The sequence below is a fragment of the Camelus bactrianus genome, chromosome 9, assembly GCF_048773025.1.
Source record: "Camelus bactrianus isolate YW-2024 breed Bactrian camel chromosome 9, ASM4877302v1, whole genome shotgun sequence".
Lineage (NCBI taxonomy): Eukaryota > Metazoa > Chordata > Mammalia > Artiodactyla > Camelidae > Camelus > Camelus bactrianus.
The window spans coordinates 4,324,142-4,343,671 of NC_133547.1; the positions used below are offsets into that span (position 1 = coordinate 4,324,142).

Genomic DNA, 19,530 nt, shown 5'->3' on the forward strand with positions numbered 1-19,530 from the left:
GAGGACTGTTCCACGTGGTGAGGTCTCCCCTGTGTGTGGTTGTGGCACAGGGAGGGATGTGCTGATTCTCAACATTAAACAGCATCTTTTCAACTTTCAAGATTGCCTTCTAAAGATTTACTTAGCCTGAAGAAGAATCCTAGAAGAGGAGGAAGAGGATAGAAAAAGAGTCAGAAATGGCTTTTTCTCAGGTAAAGTCATAGAAATCTTTCACCTTGTTGGCCCAGTTTTCCCTCCGTGTTCTATCCCTTTTGGTGCTGCTTAATGTCTGTGTCACTTTTCTCTTCTGTTAAGATGTGAACAGATCTTTTCCCTAATGACCTATGATGTAGATACTTTATAAAGCATTGAGAGTAATGCTTAGTATTTAAGAAATATTCGAACATCTTTAGTCATTGCTCTTGTTATCATCAAAATCGTTTAGATTTTGTCTTTGCTTTAAAGCCACTGTGGACTTTGTCATGTTTGAAGATACCACTCATACACTAGCTCGTTGCAAAACTGAATATGACTCAGTGTGTAGAACATAATGTCCAATACTTCTGCACAGACAACCTGTTGTTGAATTCTTTTTGTATATATTTCATGTTTTGTTTAAAAAATGAAAAAAATCTACATTACTTGGAGGATATTGTAATCTCTATGAAAAGATATAAAAATTTAAACTTAGAGACCCATCATTTTTTCCAAATACCTCTCCATGGATCTGCCAGAACACATACTTCAGCTGAATTGATCCTTACCCCTCTCTCTTCTCATTTTGTGTGAAAATAAGGACTCTCCTTATGACTCCTTGGTGAAATGTATTTTCATTTTAGGGACAGTTGACATTCAAGGATGTGGCCGTAGTGTTCACTCAGGAGGAGTGGGAGTGCCTGGACCCTGCTCAGAGGGCCTTGTACAGGGACGTGATGTTGGAGACCTGCAGGAACCTGATCTCTGTGGGTGAGGATTTCTTCCCTCTAGAAGCTGGACTATGCCCTTAGGTATTTTGCATTTTCCCTGTGTGCCTCATGGGAACCCCTGTTTTGCTTGACTGATCTGAAAGCCCTGTTGACTCAGACACGAAAATCTTCATGGTGTGCAAATGGCATTATTTTATTCTTTTTTTAATGGCTGAGTAGTATTCTGTTGTGTAAATATACCACATCTTTTTATTTAGCCATCTGTCAGTGGACATTCATGTTGTTTCTGTGTCTTGGCTATTGTATATAGTGCTCCTGTGGACATTGGGGTGCATGTATCTTTTTGAATTAGAGTTCCCTCCGGATGTATGCCCAGGAGTAGGATTGCTGGATCGTATGGTCAGTCTATTTTTAGTTTTTTGAGGAATCTCCATACTGTTTTCCATAATGGCTGCATGAAACTACATTCCCACCAGCAGTGTAGGAGGGTTCCCTTGTCTCCACACCCTCTCCAGCATTTATCGTTCATGGACTGTTGAATGATGGCCATTCTGACTAGTGTTAGGTGATAGATACCTCATTGTAGTTCTGGTTTGCATTTCTCTGATAATTAGCGATATTGGGCATTTTTTCATGTGCCTATTGGCCATTTGTATGTCTTTTTTGGAGAATTGCTTGTTTAGGTCTTCTGCCCATTTTTGGGTTGGGTTGTTTGTTTTTTTATTATTAAGTTGTATGAGCTGTTTATATATTCTGGAAATTAAGCACTTGTCAGTCTCATCTTCTGCAAAAATTTTCTCCCATTCCATAGGTTGTGTTTTTGTTTTGCTTATGGTTTCCTTTGCTGTGCAAAAGCTTACAAGTCTAATTAGGTTCCATTTCTCTATTTTTGCTTTTCTATCCATTGCCTGTGTAGACTGACCTAGGAGAACATTGCTAAGATTTATGTCAGAGAATGTTTTGCCCATGTTTTCTTCTAGGAGGTTTATAGTGTCTTGTCTTATATTTAAGTCTTTAAGCTATTTTGAGATTATTTTTGTGTATGGTGTGAGGGAGTGTTCTAGCTTCACTGATTTACTTGCAGCTGTCCAGCTTTCCCAACACCACTTGCTGAAAAGACTGTCCTTTCTCCATTGTGTATTCCTGCCTCCTTTGTCGAGGATTAATTGATCGTAGGTCTGGGTTTATTTCTGGGCTCTCCATTCTGTTCCATTGATCCATGTGTCTATTTTTGTGCCAATACCATGCTGTCTGGGAATGTTATTCTCCAGCTTCGTTCTTTTTCTTCAGTAATGCTTTGCAATTCTGGGTCTTTTGTGATTCCACATAAATCTTAGGATTGTTTGTTCTAGTTCTGTAGTTTTTATTCTGTATTTCATTCATCTCTAATTTTTCCCTACTTCTAATACCTTAGGCTTATGTTATTCTTCTAAGATCTTTTCCTTTTTTTCTTTTTTTTGGAACTTTTTAAAAAAACACATGATAAACCAGGACCTTCTTACGCACTTATTTGTATTTTTCTCAGCTTTTTTGATATTTAACTACCATATAACATGGTGTAACTTTAAAGTGTACAGTGCAGTAATTTGATAAATATTCATATTGCAGAAAGATTACCTCAGTAGGTTTCTCAACACCATCTTCCATTCAATTAATTACAGTATTTTTTGTCAAGGGATGAGAATATTTAAGATACACAGTCTTACCAACTTTACATTATATACTACAGTATTGAAAACTGTAATTACCATACTGTACATTTGAGTCCTAGGGCTCTTTTCACTTACAACTGGAAATGTAGTCTTATAGCTAGCATCTCCCCAGTCTTTTTTTTTTTTTAATGGAGGTACCGGGGATTGAACCCATGAGCTCGTGCCTGCTAAGCACACGCTCTACCACTGAGCTCTACCCTCTGCGCGATGTCTTCTTACTCTGCCAGCCCCCGTCGTCTACTGTGTTTTGTTATTTTGGCACTTTTTTTTTTAGATAAGGTATTCCACACATAAATGAGATCATTTAGTATTAGTCCTTCTCTCTGACTTAATTTACTGAGGAAATATTTTCAGTGTTTAACCAAGTTGGTACAGGTAGCGGGATTTCCTCCTTTTTCCTGACTAGATAACATTGTGAATATCTACCAGGGCTGTTTTTGTTTTTGTTTTTCAGTCTCTTCTTTCCCTATTTGTCTGTTGGATACTTAGTTTTTGCTGTGTTTTGGCTGTTGTAAATAATGCTGTAATGAACGTGCGAGTGCAGGTATCTTTTAAAGAGAGTTTCACATGGGAACTGGTGCATTCTATGAATTAAAAAAAAAACTTTGAAGACCCTTACAGTTTTCCATAGTAGCCGCACCAACTTACATTCCCAGAAACAGGTCCTAGAACTCTGTTCCCCGCAGTTATCAACACCACTTGCCTCCTACTGAGGGCAGGTATTCTCACAGGCATGACCTACCTTCTCTCCGTGGGTCTGACTTGCATTCCCGCCTGAGGGCACATCTGGGAACTGGGAGGCTTCCTCCAGTTCAGTCGCACTGTAATGAATGAAGGAGTTTGGGAGTCACAGGCTAGCAGATTTTCCTGAACTTTCCTACAGTTTTCAGTTTCTTGTTTTCATGGTAGGAGGCAGTTGCCTGGGTGGAGTAGCTTCTTCACTGGTTCATTTCTCTTTCTCAAAGGCTTTTTGTTTTTTATTGTTTTTAACTTGGGTTCCTCATAGGTTAATGAGTGCCTTTGGTTTACGGTTCATCTACACTGCCCACAGAACTCGTCATCTTTTTGTTTGTTTTGTTTTTCCTTGCAGAGTTTGTCTTAGGAAATTTAATGATAGGATTTCCAATAATTAAAGAGGCCAGCTAAAGGAACTCAGTCATGTTTAATAATAAGCAGTGTTAGCATAAATATTTTATATGCCAAAGTCAATACATTACTTTTTTTGAAGTATGTTATGTAATTAATTTTTTAGTTAATAACATTTCTTTTTTGTTTGTTCGTTTCCTCTACTTAGTTAACTAATGTGATCATGTTCTTGAATTACTCAGACTTTGGCAGACATCTTCTGCTAGTCTTGTTTGCCCATGAAACTCTGCTCACCCAGCCAGGATCTTCATTCTGAAATCATGATCTTTATGGTATTGTTGGTACACTTCCTTTGATCTGCATATGTGTGTACAGAATAAACTCATCCGTCTCACTTTGTTGACCTTTTCCTGGTTTTATCTTCTGGTTTCTGCTAAGAACATTCTTATACAATGTGCTGGAATACTGTGTTTTTCTTGAATATATGCACGGAAATGGAACCTCTGGAGTATTCCATTAGATACGTTGCATAGCGTATAGAGCAATAGATGCAAATCTACTGTCTCCCAACAGCACTGAAATCCCTTTCATTTCCCTGACATACACATGGTATAATTCCCATAGTTAAAAATGGGCCAGTAGCATGCTACTTGCTAAACCAGTTCTTTTCTCTCAAGATCAGTACGTTAGGTGCAGATGTGAATGATTCAGTTACAGTCACACAGACGCGCAGTCTCAGGCTGTGCTCCCACGTGTGCATGTGCTCCCACGTGTGCATGTGCCCCGTGCTCCACTCGGACCCTCTCTCCGTCCTGACCTTTCCTCACACGGCACCTGGATGTGGATGGAAACACGGTTATTTGCTAGCGTATGTAAGTTGTTCTCCTGAACTTCCCAGTTTCCACAGCCCTCCCTCACCCATCCCTCCACCTTCCTCATACACACTGTAAAAATGACCCCTCTGCATCCTTTGAACACCTTTCTCAGGACACGACTGAAATCACTATGTGCTGCTGTGACGATTCAAAAACCCTTCCAGGATGGACGGCTGAATAACATTACTACTGACACAGCTTACTTCTTCTGGCATCTCCTTTGATGTCTTCTTATGAAACTCTTTGTATTTGGTATAATATTTTGTAGTCTATAGTGTTTGGGTGAGCAGTCATGCATCAGAATATGTTTTCTCAGTCTGTAAGCCCAGGTTCAAATCCTGGTTCTCTAATTTCTGTGTCACTTGGCATCATGTACAGAACTTGCAGTCTACTTCCTTTACTTGAAAATTCATGGTAATTTTCCTCAAGCCTTTGAAAAGAAATTAGTACTGTTAGATGACTTAGAATTGTGCATTTTTTAGAGTAAAGATTCAGATGTTACTATTGTATAGAAATTTATATTAATATTCTGTCACATTGAGTAGACATCCCTTTGTATGTATGTATTATATCTTATATCTTTCTATTGCAATTTGTTCTCAACAACATTATTTTTGACCCTATTAATAAATTTACAAATTGCTCACTGTTTCTTACGTATATTTTGGGGCCATTCAACTGAATATTTAAGAGTACTCCATAGTTAGGGGATTGCTTCATTTATTGGCTGTTCATATTACTGGAGACTGTTTCATTCATGAAATTTAATTTTGATTTACAGATGATGGTCTTTCAGAATGTTTTATGCTACTTCATGGGTCCTTTGTTTTATAGGAGGTATCTGGAAAAAAATATATATTTTTTTAAATTGCTTTATCATATACTTAACTTCTCTATGGTGTATTCGTTTCCCAATTCTAGACTACCGATCATTGAGATTATTCATTAGATAAGCTAGTTTTCAATTATTTACTTTCACAATATATTGTCTGTTCTTTAGCATTTATTTATGTATAAGTATGCAGAAAATATATAGACATATAGTATAATATGATTTCCCCGAGTTATGAGACAGCATTATGTTTATTATAAATTGGTATGTGCTTTGTGGTTATGGTGGAAGTATACACTTTCTTTGAGAGCTAACAGAAGTTTGAGTGTTTTTATCATTTCTTTTTTGAAACTAGGGGTTCCCTAAAATCGTTAGAATTATCTCTGATTACTTTTGCTTTAGCAAAAAATCCTATTCCATTTGTGTTCCTAGTTTTTAAGATCATGGTAGGCAGTTCAAACTCTGGTGTAAGTGTTTGTTTTAGTGTAATAGCATGTGTTTATGATGAAACATTTGTTTATGAACTGCAGTGAATACACTACTCATGGTTCTTTATATCTTGTAGCTCTCTCTCAAATACATCTGTTCAAGCAATTACAACTAAAAGCAAACTCTGACAAAGGAGAAGTATTCCAAAAAGTGATACTGGGAAGACACGAAAGGAATAAAATGAAGCATTTTTCCCGCTGAGGAATCCAGGAAATTATGTATGACTTTTGAGTCTTTGCACAGGTGAGGCAGGAAATGACGAAGGAAGTCCTCTAACCCGTAACAAAAACCTCACTGATGAGCGAGATCCACGTGGTCGAAGTGGCACAGGAAACAAGCCTGTGGAAAGCAGACTTGCAGTAAGCTCTCAAGATGGACTGCACATTGTTAGGAGTGAAGAGAAAACTGCTGCACGTAATCAGGCCGACCAGAATGTCAACAGTAATGCCTCATTTTCACCACTTCAAGGAGTTTCTTCTAGTCTGCACACCAACACTTCTAATATATATGGGAGTGATTTTACGCATCCTTCGTTACTGACACAAGACCAGAAAGCACACAGGGAAAGACCTCACAAGTATACTCAGTGTGGCAAAACTTTTCTTCAGAGATCATCCCTCCGTAGACATCAGACCGTCCATACAGGAGAGAAATGACGTGAATGTGATGTCTGTGGGAAAGTCTTTGGGCGGAATTTGCCGTTCTCCCGTCGTAAGAGAGTTCACACTGGAGAGAGACCTTACAAATATAACGAGCGTCACAAAGCGTTTAGTCGTAAAACAGCCCTTCGAAGACATCAGAGAATTCATTCTCGAGAGAAACTTTACAAATGTAATGAGTGTGGCAAAAACCTTTCATCAGTCCTCACACTTCAGAAAACATCAACTAATTCATCCCGGATAAAAACCATATAAATGTGATGTCTTTGGGAAAAGGGGGGTCAAAATGCATGCCTCACAACTCAGCAAAGAGTTCATGCCGCAGAGACCTGAGAAACGTAATTGTTTTGGGAAAATCTTTGATTTCCGCTCCAATCTCAGGAGACATTAGATAATCCACAGAGGAGAGCAATTATATAAATGTGATGTATGTGGGAAATCTGTAGTTGAAATTCATACCTTGCAATTCACTAGAACATTCATACTGGAGGAAGACCTTCTAAATGCAATGAGGGAGTCAAGGGCTGTGGTGAAACAGCAACCCGTACAACCAGGAGATAATTCGTACTGGAGAGAAACATTTCAAAAGTAAGAGTGTTTTTCTTTTTTTCTTTTTTTTTCCCAAAAATAAGAGTTTTGAAAAGCCTTTACTCAGATCTCAACCTTCACTACACCTCAGGGAATAGATACAAAGGGGAAACCATATTAATGTGGTATATGTGGGAAGGTCTTCATTCAAAATTGTCTTTTTAAATTCATGGGAGATTGATCATGGGGGGAAATGGACATGTCGTGAGTGTGGCAAAGCCTCGCTTACCATCAGATACTCCACACTGAACAGAAATCATAGGAATGTAATGAATGTCTCTAAGTCTTCAGTCAGAATTCATACCTCAAGAGTCACCAACATTGTAAATCAACTATATTTCAAAAAAAAAAAAAAAGGAAAAAATCCACCAAAGAGCTCATACTGGAGAGAAGGCTTACAAATATACTGAGTGTGGCAAATCTTTCATTGTACTTAGAGAAAAAAAATTCTCTTAGGAGAAGGTTACCTTTTGCTGGGGGCAAGAGGGCAAAGGTCTTGTCCTGGTGGTGACCTCTGTGGTGGTGTTCAGGGACTTCCAGAGTGATTGCTTTAAGGTCACATTCCTGGGAGGGGTGTGACTGCAAGTAAGTCTTGCTTTCCTGCCCTGGGGGCAAACAGCTCTGCCCTGGGACTGTTTTTTTGAACATTCCCTAAAACGTGCTCCAGGTTCACAAATACGCAGTACGTGAACGTAGTCCTTCCTGTGCTTTATTGGGTGGAAAGACTACCCATGATATGGATTTACCTGGTGGGAGAATCAGACTATAGTAAGCATGTGAAAAATGTTAGAAAGTTTAAGAATTCTACAATCTCTTTTTATGTCCTTGAGTCAAAGAATATTTGGTGAGTGAATATAGGAAATTTCTACTTTATATATCAAACAAAAAAAGTTCCCATTATTTATTGTTCATTTTCAGAGAAAACTCATGAACATTGATCTTTCAAATTATTTCACCCAGTGACTCACAACCTCTTTCCCTTAGAGGCTGTCTCTCAGGCTAAAATAGGCAAATACTCATTTGATTCCTTCCTGGTGCCAGGACTGTGGGCTGAGCCTGGTGTGTGCGGGTGGATCAGGGAGGGAGACAGCCATTCCCTGAGCTGTGTTTGTGATTTTGACACCATCTCCTAGAGCTGCAGCATCAATTCAGCTGTAGTAGAAGGACAGTGCAGACTTGGAGGGCTGAGAATTTTTTTTCTCTAAGTACCTTGTTTCCATTTGCCAATTCCCACAAACAATTACATTTTCCTAATGAACATCACCAGAGTATAATATGAGAAGCTTCCTTTTTCATGGCCCCTGAAGGCAGGTGGGGGTTTTCACGGAGGGAGGAGAACATGCTGATTGCTGGATAGTGATGTGGAAAGTATTTTCCCTGGAGTGATTTTTAAATATTTCCCCTATGCTCCTGGCAAATTACATATGTTGGTATGTTCTGTTTTCATTCAATTCAGAATACATTCTAATTTGCTTTCTAATTTCTTCTTTTCCACAGGATTCCTTCTAAGTGGATCACTGTTTTCCAAATATTTGATTTCCAGGAGATGTTTCTGTTATTGATTTCTAGTTTAATTCCATTGTCATAGATGCATTTTGTATAACCTGAATTCTTATGATTTGTGAAGAACTGTTTGATGGCCAGGAATATGGTTTGTCTTACTGAAGTAGTATGTGCACTTTGTTGTGTAAAAATTCTCTCTTTAGGTGGATTGTTCCTCTTGTAGAAGGAAAAATTCAGATCTTCCTACAGTGTGTTTCTTTCCTCTGAGTCTCCTTTATGCTCCCAGCACAACCACTCTCACACAGAGCAATTTGACAGTTCTGGTCACCAATGGGGGGGTGCAGGGTTCCCATATGAGGTCCCACAGATCCTACAAGCCATCTGCCCCAGCGCACTTCAGATGCCAGTCCCAAGGCCAGGTCATCACGTCTGCTCCTTACCCACTGACTATATAGCAGAGTTTCCAACAACCCCCTTTTTAGGTTCAGTGAATTGGCTAGAGCACCTCACAGAACTCAGGGAAACACCAGTTTATTAAAGGGTATGACAAAGGATACAGATGAATCGCCAGGTGGAAAGTCTCGTGGGGGAGTTCTAGGCGGACCCTGCTGCAGGACCTTCTGTCCTTGTGGAGGTGGGGTGCATCAACCTCCCAGCGTGGGGCTCTCTGAATCAACTCATGTTGCAGTCTTACAGAGGCTTCCTCAAGTGGGTCAGAGCAATTATCTTTTCTAGCCCCTCAGTCTGGAAAATGAAGCATGGGGCTGAAAATTCAAAGCTTCCAATCATGGCTTTTTCTTTTTGGTAACAGTCCCCATTTAGGAGCTGTCTAGGAGCTCACCTGGAGTCACCTCCATAGAACAAAAGATGCTGATTTAGGGATTCCCACGGGAATGGGAGCCCTGTGTGAGGGATGAGGTCACAGACAAATTGAACAAGAGGGATTTCCAATGCTCTTATCACTTAGGAAGTTACCAGGGTTTTAGAAGCTGCCAGGGATGGGGGGCAGAGGCCAATGTGTGTATTTTCTGTTATCTCACTGTTCTATAAATGTCAGTTACATTAATTTCATTGATTGGTACTATGTTTTCTGCCTACTTGTCTGTTACTCAGGGAGCGGGCATGGAAGTCTCACCATAAACCTGGATTTGTTTACTTCTTACTACATTTCTGCCAGTTTTTCAGAGATTGGAGGTTCTGCTGTTGGCCGCATAATTTCCTGTTGTCGGGGCATTCCTGTGAAGTTCTCCCTTTATGATTATAAAATGGATTTCCTTATCCTTGGTCGTATTATTTGCTCTTTAATCTACTTTGCTGTTAAGATACTCGCTGTATTTTGAATTGTGTTCATATGGTTGATCTTTTTTCCTCATTTTCACTCTGTGTACTTTAATTTTTGGAGTACATTTCTTGTGGAACCATATTGTTGGTGCTATCATTTCAGCCTGTTGAGTGGAAGAGACATTAGGGCAGGGACCATTTCAAGGACAGATGCTGGAGAAAGAAGGGCATAGCCAGCCTGGTACCTTGCATGAGGTCCCCCTAGATAGGAACCATCAGTGAACAATATAAAATCAGGATTATCCACTGGGCTTTCTCGAAGGACAATCCTAGGAGATAAAAGATTGTCAGTCATAACAATACAGTCATGCGTTTAGTCATTGACCTCTGATTCTTCTGGGTGCAAGCTGGCTGGATTAAGTTTATTATACCTGTGGGGGTTATGTTTGGTGAGAACAAGACAGTCTCACGAGAAGTTAAACGGCTTGCTGGATGTGTGTGGTGAGAGCTTAGGAAAGCTTCCATGGACTGGGGAACAGTGAGAGGGTGACTCATGACTGTCTCTTCTGTGGTTTGACACAGCATGGCTGTTGCAGTGACAGCCTGGAGACCAGGGGGGAGGCCCTTGGCTACTGTGTCTAGTAAATACCCTATCGGTCAGTAGTAACTGCCATGTTGTTGGTTAACACTCCTAGTATGGCACCCTTGTTTTCATGTACAAAGAGAAAAAGGGTACATCATAATTTGGATGCCCCAAGGCCGGGGTCTTTGCCAGGAGACCCTTTATGGTTACCACAGCTTTCGAATGTTCTGTTTCCCAGCAAATTGTTCCAGTTTGCTGCTGTTTAAGTAAATTATATAATGGTCGAGCCACTAAAGAAGAATCAGGAACCCAGCTCCTGCAGTAGTGCGCAAGCCCTAGGAATCCTGTTAGTTGCCTTTTTTGTTTTAGGTGCAGGGAAAGCCAAATGCCCTTTACCCTGTCTAGATCAGTTAAAAGCCCTTCTTTAGATACCGTATGCCCTAAACATTTCACGTTAGCTTTACAAAATTGGCATTTTTCTTTGGATACTTATGTCCCTTTGAAGCTAACTTCTAAGGCAAATACAGGGCGTTTTGGTATTTATCAAGAATCTGAAAACAACAGCATCATCTACATACTGTATTAAAGCTGATTTATGAAGAAAAAAACTAGATCGTCTAAGTCTGCTTTTAATATCTGAGAAAAGGAAGTGGGGCTCTCAGTGTAGCCTGTGGCATCACAGCCCATGGAAATGGTCATTCATTCGAAGTGAGGGTAAAAAGATTATCGGTCATCAGGAGGTACAGGGGTACTAAAGGACGCACTACAGAGATCTATCACAGAAAAGAAGTCACTTTTTAGGGATATAGGATGGTAAATATAGGGGTGAGATACTACAGAATGGTGAGGAATAATAATAGTATTGGTAGATTTCAAATCTTGTACAAATCTCCAACCTTTGCCATTAGGTTTTTTACATGGCAGAAAGGGAGTGTTACAAAGGCTGGTGTAAGGCATAAAAAGCCCTTTTTTCTTTCTTTTTTCTGGGGGAAGAAGTAATTAGGTTTATTTATTTACTTTTTAACGGAGGTACTGGAAATTGAGCCCAGGACCTTGTGCATGCTAAGCACACACTCTACCACTGAGGTCCACCCTCCGTGCTACAATAAACTACTTTTTTTTTTTAAACAATTCTTTTTACCTTAATTTTTACGTGCTTTTTCATTGAAATATGGTCAGTTTACAATGTTGTGTCAATTTCTGGTGCACAGCACAATGTCCCAGTCATACATATACATACATATATTCAATTTCATATTCTTTTTTCATTATAGGAATAAACTACTTTTTTAATGGAAGCTGATATCAAGAGTTTTATTTCCTCTATAGCTTCTCGTCTAAATGGGTATTGATGAATACTGGGCAGGGGTTTATTTGGTCTGTGATGATTTTCATGGGTGATGTAGAATGTATTCTCATACGTCAGTAGGATCAACTGCCCGCAATTCTTCAGGTATAAGCCTGACAATTCTTCTTGCTCTGCATCACCTTCATCATAGGTCACGAATATTATATGAAGAAAATCTGATTGATCTTTTAGGTCAAAAAATGTTTCTCCCTTAGGAGTAAAAGAAATAGGGGCTTCATAAGTTTCTTACAGATCTGTACCTATCAGATGAATAAGGGCAGTTTCTAGAAAAAAGGAGTGCCTTCCTTTAAATTCTTCTAAGTAAAACTCTAATGACTTAGAAAAGCCTTAACAGGTGCATTAGAAACCCCCTCCATTTGCACTGCAGTCTTATTCTGAGGGAGGGAGCCTTTGATTTTGATAGGGTTTAAATTGAAAAGGTGGTTCCTGTCTGTTGGAGCTTTAGTTGTTTCTCCATATTCTCACGTGCACTTCTCCCAAAGGAAAGACTCCCAGTGTTCCCTAGGAACAGCCCTATTCTTTTTTTTTTTTTTAATATTTTTGAGGGGGGAGGTAATTAGATTTATTCATTTATTTTTAGTGGAGGTACTGAGGATTAAACCCAGGACCTCGGGCATGCTAAGCATGTACTCAGCCACTTAAGCTATACCCTCCCCCCAGCCATATTCTTTTCAATTCAGTATTCTGGTCTGAAATTGGTTCTGTTCTAGAAATCTTTTTTCATTTTTCTGCTGTCTCTTTTTGATGATCTGGTTTTTTACAGTAAAATCAAATGCTAGGTATCTTTGCGATTGATTTTTGCATCTTGTATTGTTACACTTTGCAAATTATACTTTGTCCAGAGATGTTTGTAGATTCTTTTGTTTTCCTACATACACCCTATCATTAAATTTCCTATTTCTGCTGTGACATATTCCAATAAACTGAGTGTCTTAAGCAATAAGCAACACAAATTTATTCTCTTGTTCTGGAGGCCAGAGTGTAACATGGATTCAAAGCAAAGCACTGTGCCGCTTCTGGTTACTCCTCATCACAACTCATTTTCTTGCCTTTCCTGTTTTCCAGAAGCCACTTATATCCTTTGCCTCATAGGCCCCAAGTGTATTTGCATGACACACTCTTTCCATTAATTAATGATTTTATTCAAATATCTTCTTATATGTGCATTTCCTGAATATATTTTTAAAATTAGGACACACTGTCGCTCCATCCTTGTAAATATCAACTTTATTGTAATTAACATGGTCATGTCTTATTTACTTAATGCTGACATTCCTTTCTAAAATATAAGCTACCTGAAGGCAGGGTATTGATTTTGTTTCCTGCTAAATATTCAGTGATTGGAGTCATTCCCAATTCACAGATGAGTGGATGCATTTTGTCAGAGCAAAGAAGGTTGCTGTAATGGATATGTTCACAGATCAGCAGGTCAAATGGTCAAGTAAATAAGTAATTATATTTGTGGCCTCAAATTCCTCAGTCTCATACTTTGCAGCCTAATGTTGTGAACATTTGTCATAAATTATCACAGTATAATTTATTCTGAGCAAGTTGTGTTTTTTTGGCAACATGTACTAAACAGACCTAACTCATCAGTGAAGGAATGTCTTCATGAAGTCTTTTTAAGCCATACAACTTATTTTTTAAAGTTTTAAATTTTTAATTAAATTTTTTTGGGGGTTGAGGTAATTAGGTTTATTTTTTTAATGGAGGTACTGGGGATTGAACCTAGGACCTCGTGCATGCTAAGCATGCTCTCTACCACTGAGTTAGACCCTCCTCCAGAGTCATACAGTTTTAAATTGAAGATCCTTTCTGAAATGCTCCATTCTATATCCATCACAAAAGAATAATCCTATTTCTCTGCTAGGACAGTTTTTGTCAGTGACAGACCACCTGGAAAATAGTGACTGAAAGAAGTCGGAGGTTTATCATAAGTCTCACCTGACAGGAAGTGCAGAGGGCGCAGTGTGCGCTGTGACGGGTCCTCTGCCCCTTCTCCCGCCATGAGCCTCCACTTAAGTCTTCACTTTTCTTACAGCAACATGGCTCCTGTATGACTAGGAAGAGCAAGGTTTGAGAGGCAAAACCCTTTTCAATTTTAGATTTTGTCTCATTTTCATGGAAAAAGTAATCCCAAACATTTTTTCCAACTATTTATTAGCTCATTGTGTTAAATTGCCACCATAATTTTTAAAAGAAATGTGAATTTTTGAATTTCATATTTCTACCTCATGAACAGAGAAAGGTAAAGGGGGTGATAGGGACAGATTATATCAACAGACTTTGTTCTTTATCCTGATAGTATAACATTCCATGTAACACATGGCCACTCTGCCCCATGTTCCAAATGAAAGGCAAAAATTATTAGAGACCTTAGTATTTTCTAACTTACAGATTTACTTCCTTTCTTCTCTATCTGAATCCAAACACAGTTAAAAATAATTTTCTAATAATCAATGTCAGAAATAAAAGAATCCATCTTGAGATGTTATTTATTCATGCCATCCTGCCTGAAAGCAAGAGATATACAAAAGGCTTGCAGTTGGGAAATATTCAAATATCATCTCTGAATTTATTTTAATATTAATAACTTAATATTTTTGAATTTCGTTTTTAAATTCATTGTCCACATATAAAATATTACTGAGCCCCAAATGTCAAAAATAAATTAAAAAATGTACTACAAGTATCCACATTACAATGTTGCCAAGCCTGTTCTTTTTTTAAAGTATAATTTTTACAACAAAAAAGATGCTATATATCATATTTTACACTTTGCTCTTTATGTATGATGGAGACCACTTCAGCCTAATGACTTTCCTCACCCTTTTACTACCTTCTTATGCCTAGTCATGTATTTCCCTAATTGTCTCCTTGCAACAAGGCAAGGGCATGAGATCACTTTTGCTAACTAGGGTATGAGAAGTAACGCATTAGTCATCTGAATGGTCAAATCTGTATTTCTGACAAATTAGAATATAAAACCCAGCAATTCCACTTTTACAAATATATCCAAGAGATTTGAGAACGCTTATCCACAAAAACACCTTGTTAAAGATTGTTGATCGAAACTTTTCTCGTGATAGCCAAAATGTAGAAGGAACCCAAAGCTCCATCAAGTGACGAATGGATAAAAAACTGGAATGTTACTACTCAGCAATAAAAAGTTATGAGGTACTGGTAACTGTTACAACATTGATGACCCCTGAAAGTGAAAGAAGGTTGAAATAAGGCCACATATTGTATAAATTAATTTCTATTAAATGCCCCAAATAGCCATATCCATAGAGATGGGAAGTAGCTTATTGTTTGCTTATGATGGGGGTGGAGTTCAAAATAACTGCTAAAGGATATGCGTCTTTTAAGGGGTGGTGATGAATGATAATATTGTGGTTAGACAAAGTGACAAACAAGTGGTAAACGTACTAAATCCCACTGTTTTCATTCATTTGCAAAGTGTGAATTTTATTGTATGCAAATGATGCAATTAAAAAAAGCATAAGCCAATGTCTCCATAGTGAGTTCAGAGAATAGTTCAGATCTACTACTCATGGCTCCCAGGATGTCTTTTTTTTTCCACTTTTCTATGTATGAAGTTTATAGGCTTACATAGATTGTCATTCCCATTTTCCAAGTAATGCTAAGATGAACTAGGTGTTACCAATGGTGCTGTCATGACCTCTTACTTGAGTACTAGGTCTTACTTATCTTGGAAAGATGTAGGTGGTAGGTCGCATAAAAGGGTGGGATTTCTTTGTGTCTTTGCAATCTGTTAGTGATGGCTATTATCCCCATCATATGCTGGTTATAGATTATTCAGTAATAAAGCTGTTCTCCTTCCATTCTACTACTTGGAGGAAATTTCTGGGTCAGGAGATTCTAGTTTTGCTTGTAATTATTTTTCCCGAATAGTGCTGATGTGGAAGGACGATTATTTCTTGGATAATTTCTTGTGTAATTGAGCTCAACTATTGTTTACTAATTTAGATTCACTGCATCCACAACAGGTCCTCACACGGAATTACGTGAAGACATTCCAGCAAGTAAGGGTGTATCAGAAGAGTTTTAACATAATACCCACTTCATCCGCATGTGTATGTGCCGTCTACATGTCCAAAGTCAATGAGAATATACATGTAGTTCTCTGTCCCAGGTCAAAGAAAACAACAGATTATTCATCACTTCAATAAAGAGAAGCTTTGGTGGGGGAGGGTATAGTTCAAAGTGCACATGTTTAGCATGCATGAGGTCCTGGGTTCAATCCCCAGTACCTCCTCTAAAAAAAAAAAGAAAGAAACCTAATTACCCCCCCCAAAAAAAACCCTCTAAACTAGAGAAAAACATCTATTTGGGAAAATATGTTAAAAAAATAGAAAAACTTATCTCTCATCTCTTTATTTTTGTGATGGCAGGATAAACGTCACACGCCTTAGTCCTTTAGCCTCCGACGCCCTCAGGTCTTCTCCCTGAGTCTGTGGACCAGTGCAGCGTGTTGAGTTTGACCTCCTGTTGAATAAGGAATAGAAACAATAAGGCTGTTCCGTGGGGTGTAAGTGTGAAGTAAACTTTACTATTCAGGGGGAATTTTGTCCTTGTCATTCTAGTTTCTATTATAGTCAAGTTCGGTTCTCATTTCCTCAGACTGCTTAAATTCTACTTGCAGGAAATGTTCCTGGATCCAACCACCGCTCGACAGCGACCACTTAGAGACGGAAGTTTCCAGACCACAGAATTGCTTCCACTTCCCTGGCAGGACAGGACATGCGAGCCACCTGCTGGTAAAAACAGCTTTTTATTGAAACCGGTTTCAACTTGTCAGGAGGAAACATCTTAGTTTCCGACATAACTGGTCCCCAAACAACTAAGCTTTTACCGTGAAACTGTTCCAGAGAGTAACTTAAAATGAGCGTTTTCAAGGTTCCGGGAAAGGCCAATCCTCTCCTGGCTCCTGCCCGACCCTCCGGCGCTCCCTGTGTGGACCTGGGCTGCCTCCTCGCACCGCCCCTGCCGGAAACACTCCGCCTGACCCCTCGTCCCGGAAGTCCCGCCTCAGACTGCGCGCGCAGTTTCTTCCGGAACCGGAAGCAGGGCTGGACGTGAAGGTCGAGGTGTAGACGGTAAGCTGCTCGTTTCTTATTTGATTGTGTGCTGCGAGGTCCCCCTTCATTCTCAGGGTCTGGGAGTCACTGCGGACCTAAAATCCCAGCACCCGGCCCTCCGGCCACGTAAGTCCAGGCGGCGCCTTTCTAGGTCGGGGATCTTTTCCTTTGGGTTTGAAACCGCTGAAGTTCGTCCCTGCCCTTGGTTTTTCTGCCTTCCGTCCACGGAGACACCGCCTTTCGTGTTATTTTCCTTCATGGGACCTTTTATTTTTTCCACCCCCCTATGAAGAGTCCTCTTTCGCGAGGTGGACTCGCGCCCCCAGCCTCGCCCTCTCTGTCCCTGGAGGTCAGCGCCGGCCGCCCCGCTCCCGTGAGGCCGCGTCCTCTCCCGGGTCCCTGGATTCTGGGGAGCCCGGCCTTCTCCTGAGACCCCCTCCCTCCTAGCCGCTCTGTCCTCGCGTCCTCCTCAGGCCGGTCCTGTTCCGCGGGTTTCCTCTTCGTAGTCAGCCCTTCCCCCATCCCGCTAGGAGAATGTGACCTGGGCCAGCCATGTGACCTCCAGTGTAATTCCGTGTAAATCACATCCATTGGAAAATGGTCTCTTTCGGTGGGGTCGGGGGGTGCGTTTTATTCCGTTGCCAACCCTTTAAATACGTGGGTGAGGGGAATTAGGAGAAGCAGACAGAAGAAGACAAGAGGGATATCAAAAGAGAACGACTGAGAGGGAAATAGAAATACTGAGAAGGAGAAAAGAATGATGAAAAACCGATGGGGTTGTTGAGGATGGCTGAGGCACTTGCAAAGCGATAGTAAAATGAAATAGACTTAGACCTTAAAGTAGCAGGTGGATAAAATTAAGTAGCAGGTGAATACAATAGAGAAGGAAATAAAGGCGCGGGATCTCTAGGCGTTGGAGTGCCGTGGAGGGAGAGGGGCCCTGGGTCAGCGGTAAGGCGGAAGAGGGCGGGGGAAGGGTAATCATGATGAGGCATTTCGCACACTGAGTGGGGGAGAGGATAGGACAGTTGGAGTCCTGGCCTTCAGAACATCGTGGTCCTGGGAGAGAAACAGAGGACAGCTATTGACTGGAAGAGCAGAGGAGAGAGAGCAGGGAAGAAGCATAGCCACCTGGGGTGCGAGAGAGTGGGAAGGACGGGAGGGTCAAAGGATAAAAAGGGTGTAACTCGGAGGGTGAAGGAGATTAAGCATGAAAACTGTGGGTGTGCTTGCTCGCGGGACATCTCACGGAAGTGGCCGGACTTGTCTACAAACAGAATTTCCTGCCAGGTGACTCTGCCCGTTCCCAGGGGAAACATTGCTTGCAAACAGGGATGTTTACCAGTTCCTCAAAAGGAACAGGCCTGGGAACGGGAGGGTCTGGATGTAGTTAAGGAAGCTTAGCATTCTTAAGATAAGGAATAAGAAGAGTGTCTTAGATGTAGTGCGCATGCGTCAATTTAAAAAAATGCTTACTCACTGTGCTTGGCAAGAGTTACTCCTTTGTGTAGATGGTATAAAAAATAAAGGAACCCGAATCTCGGGAGACATTTTGCACCACAACCGCTTTGTGCTTCATTTCGTGGGCAACAGAGGGTAGAGAGGGAGCAGAGATCGGAGGAAGAAAGAGGCAGAAATGTGTGGTGATTCAGGACCATCAGAAAGGTTGGGGAGAAAGAGCAGCAAGATAGGGAACACGTTGCAAAGTGAGGCAGAACAAGAGTGAGGGAAGAAATAGGAGGGCAGAAGGAACAAGAGGAGAATAGAGGAAAACAGAGAGAGGGAGACAGATAAAGAATGAACCCGGAACACAGTAGTGCAGGTCAGAGGGGGAGAGTGGATGCAGATGGGAGGTGAGTTGTTTGGATGTGGGTCATTAATTTCTGATATATTGATTTGTGACTTTAGAATGCAGTATATTTAAAGTTTGTATGCTTAAGTGATGCACATGTGGCTTGATATCCGAAGGTACTGAAATCATTATATTGAGGGAAATATTTGCACTCCAGTGAGCATTACTGCATTATTCACAACAGCCAAGATGGAGAAAGAACTAAAATGTTGACAAATGAATGGAGGTAGAAAATTTGTCACCCATAAATTAGAACGTTATTATGACAGAAGAAGAAAGATATTTTATGTGGAAACTAGAAATGTCAAATCATAGAGCCATGTTTTGTCCCCTCTGACCAGAGATTTCCCTTCAAATAGTCTTGGTGGGAACCTCAATGATATTTAAGGGCCCCCAGGTGATTCCAGTCTGGATCCCTCACTGAGCATCCTGACTGAGTCCTCCCATCCTGAGGGCTGAGATCCGGGCTGAGAGGGAGAGGGCTCTGCTCTGCGGGGGGATGGATCAGGGCCTGGTCTGTGACCTGAAAGGGGTTGTTGGGTCCAGCTGAGGCGCCCAGTGCTGCCGTGTAGGGGAGGGGCTCACCAGGAGGGGAGGGTGATCTGAGAACAGTGTGGGGAAACTCCCTTGTTGGTCTGTGTGTGGAGTTTCCTATCCTGAGTCCCTCCTGTGACAGTGGGCAGCAGAGGACTGT

At 40.6% G+C, this 19,530-nt stretch overlaps 1 long non-coding RNA gene and 1 other non-coding gene across 4 annotated transcripts in view; one reads left to right on the forward strand and one right to left on the reverse strand.

The window, feature by feature from the left end:
- LOC123616222 (uncharacterized) lies at window positions 1-16,999 on the reverse strand. 2 transcript variants are annotated; one of them, XR_006724122.2, is made up of 4 exons: window positions 16,759-16,999; window positions 13,827-16,657; window positions 3,360-4,537; window positions 1-139 (listed from the first exon to the last, which is right to left on the reverse strand). It is a non-coding gene; the product is annotated as an uncharacterized LOC123616222 (long non-coding RNA). The 2 variants fall into 2 exon arrangements; XR_012509351.1 differs by having other exon boundaries at window positions 13,827-16,660.
- The window catches only part of LOC105067177 (uncharacterized), a 16,529-nt gene continuing 13,991 nt past the window's right edge, over window positions 16,993-19,530 (forward strand). For both annotated transcript variants that reach the window (XR_012509352.1, XR_012509353.1), the window contains exon 1: window positions 16,993-17,110. This is a non-coding gene — a transcript (uncharacterized LOC105067177). The remainder of the gene's footprint in view (window positions 17,111-19,530) is intronic.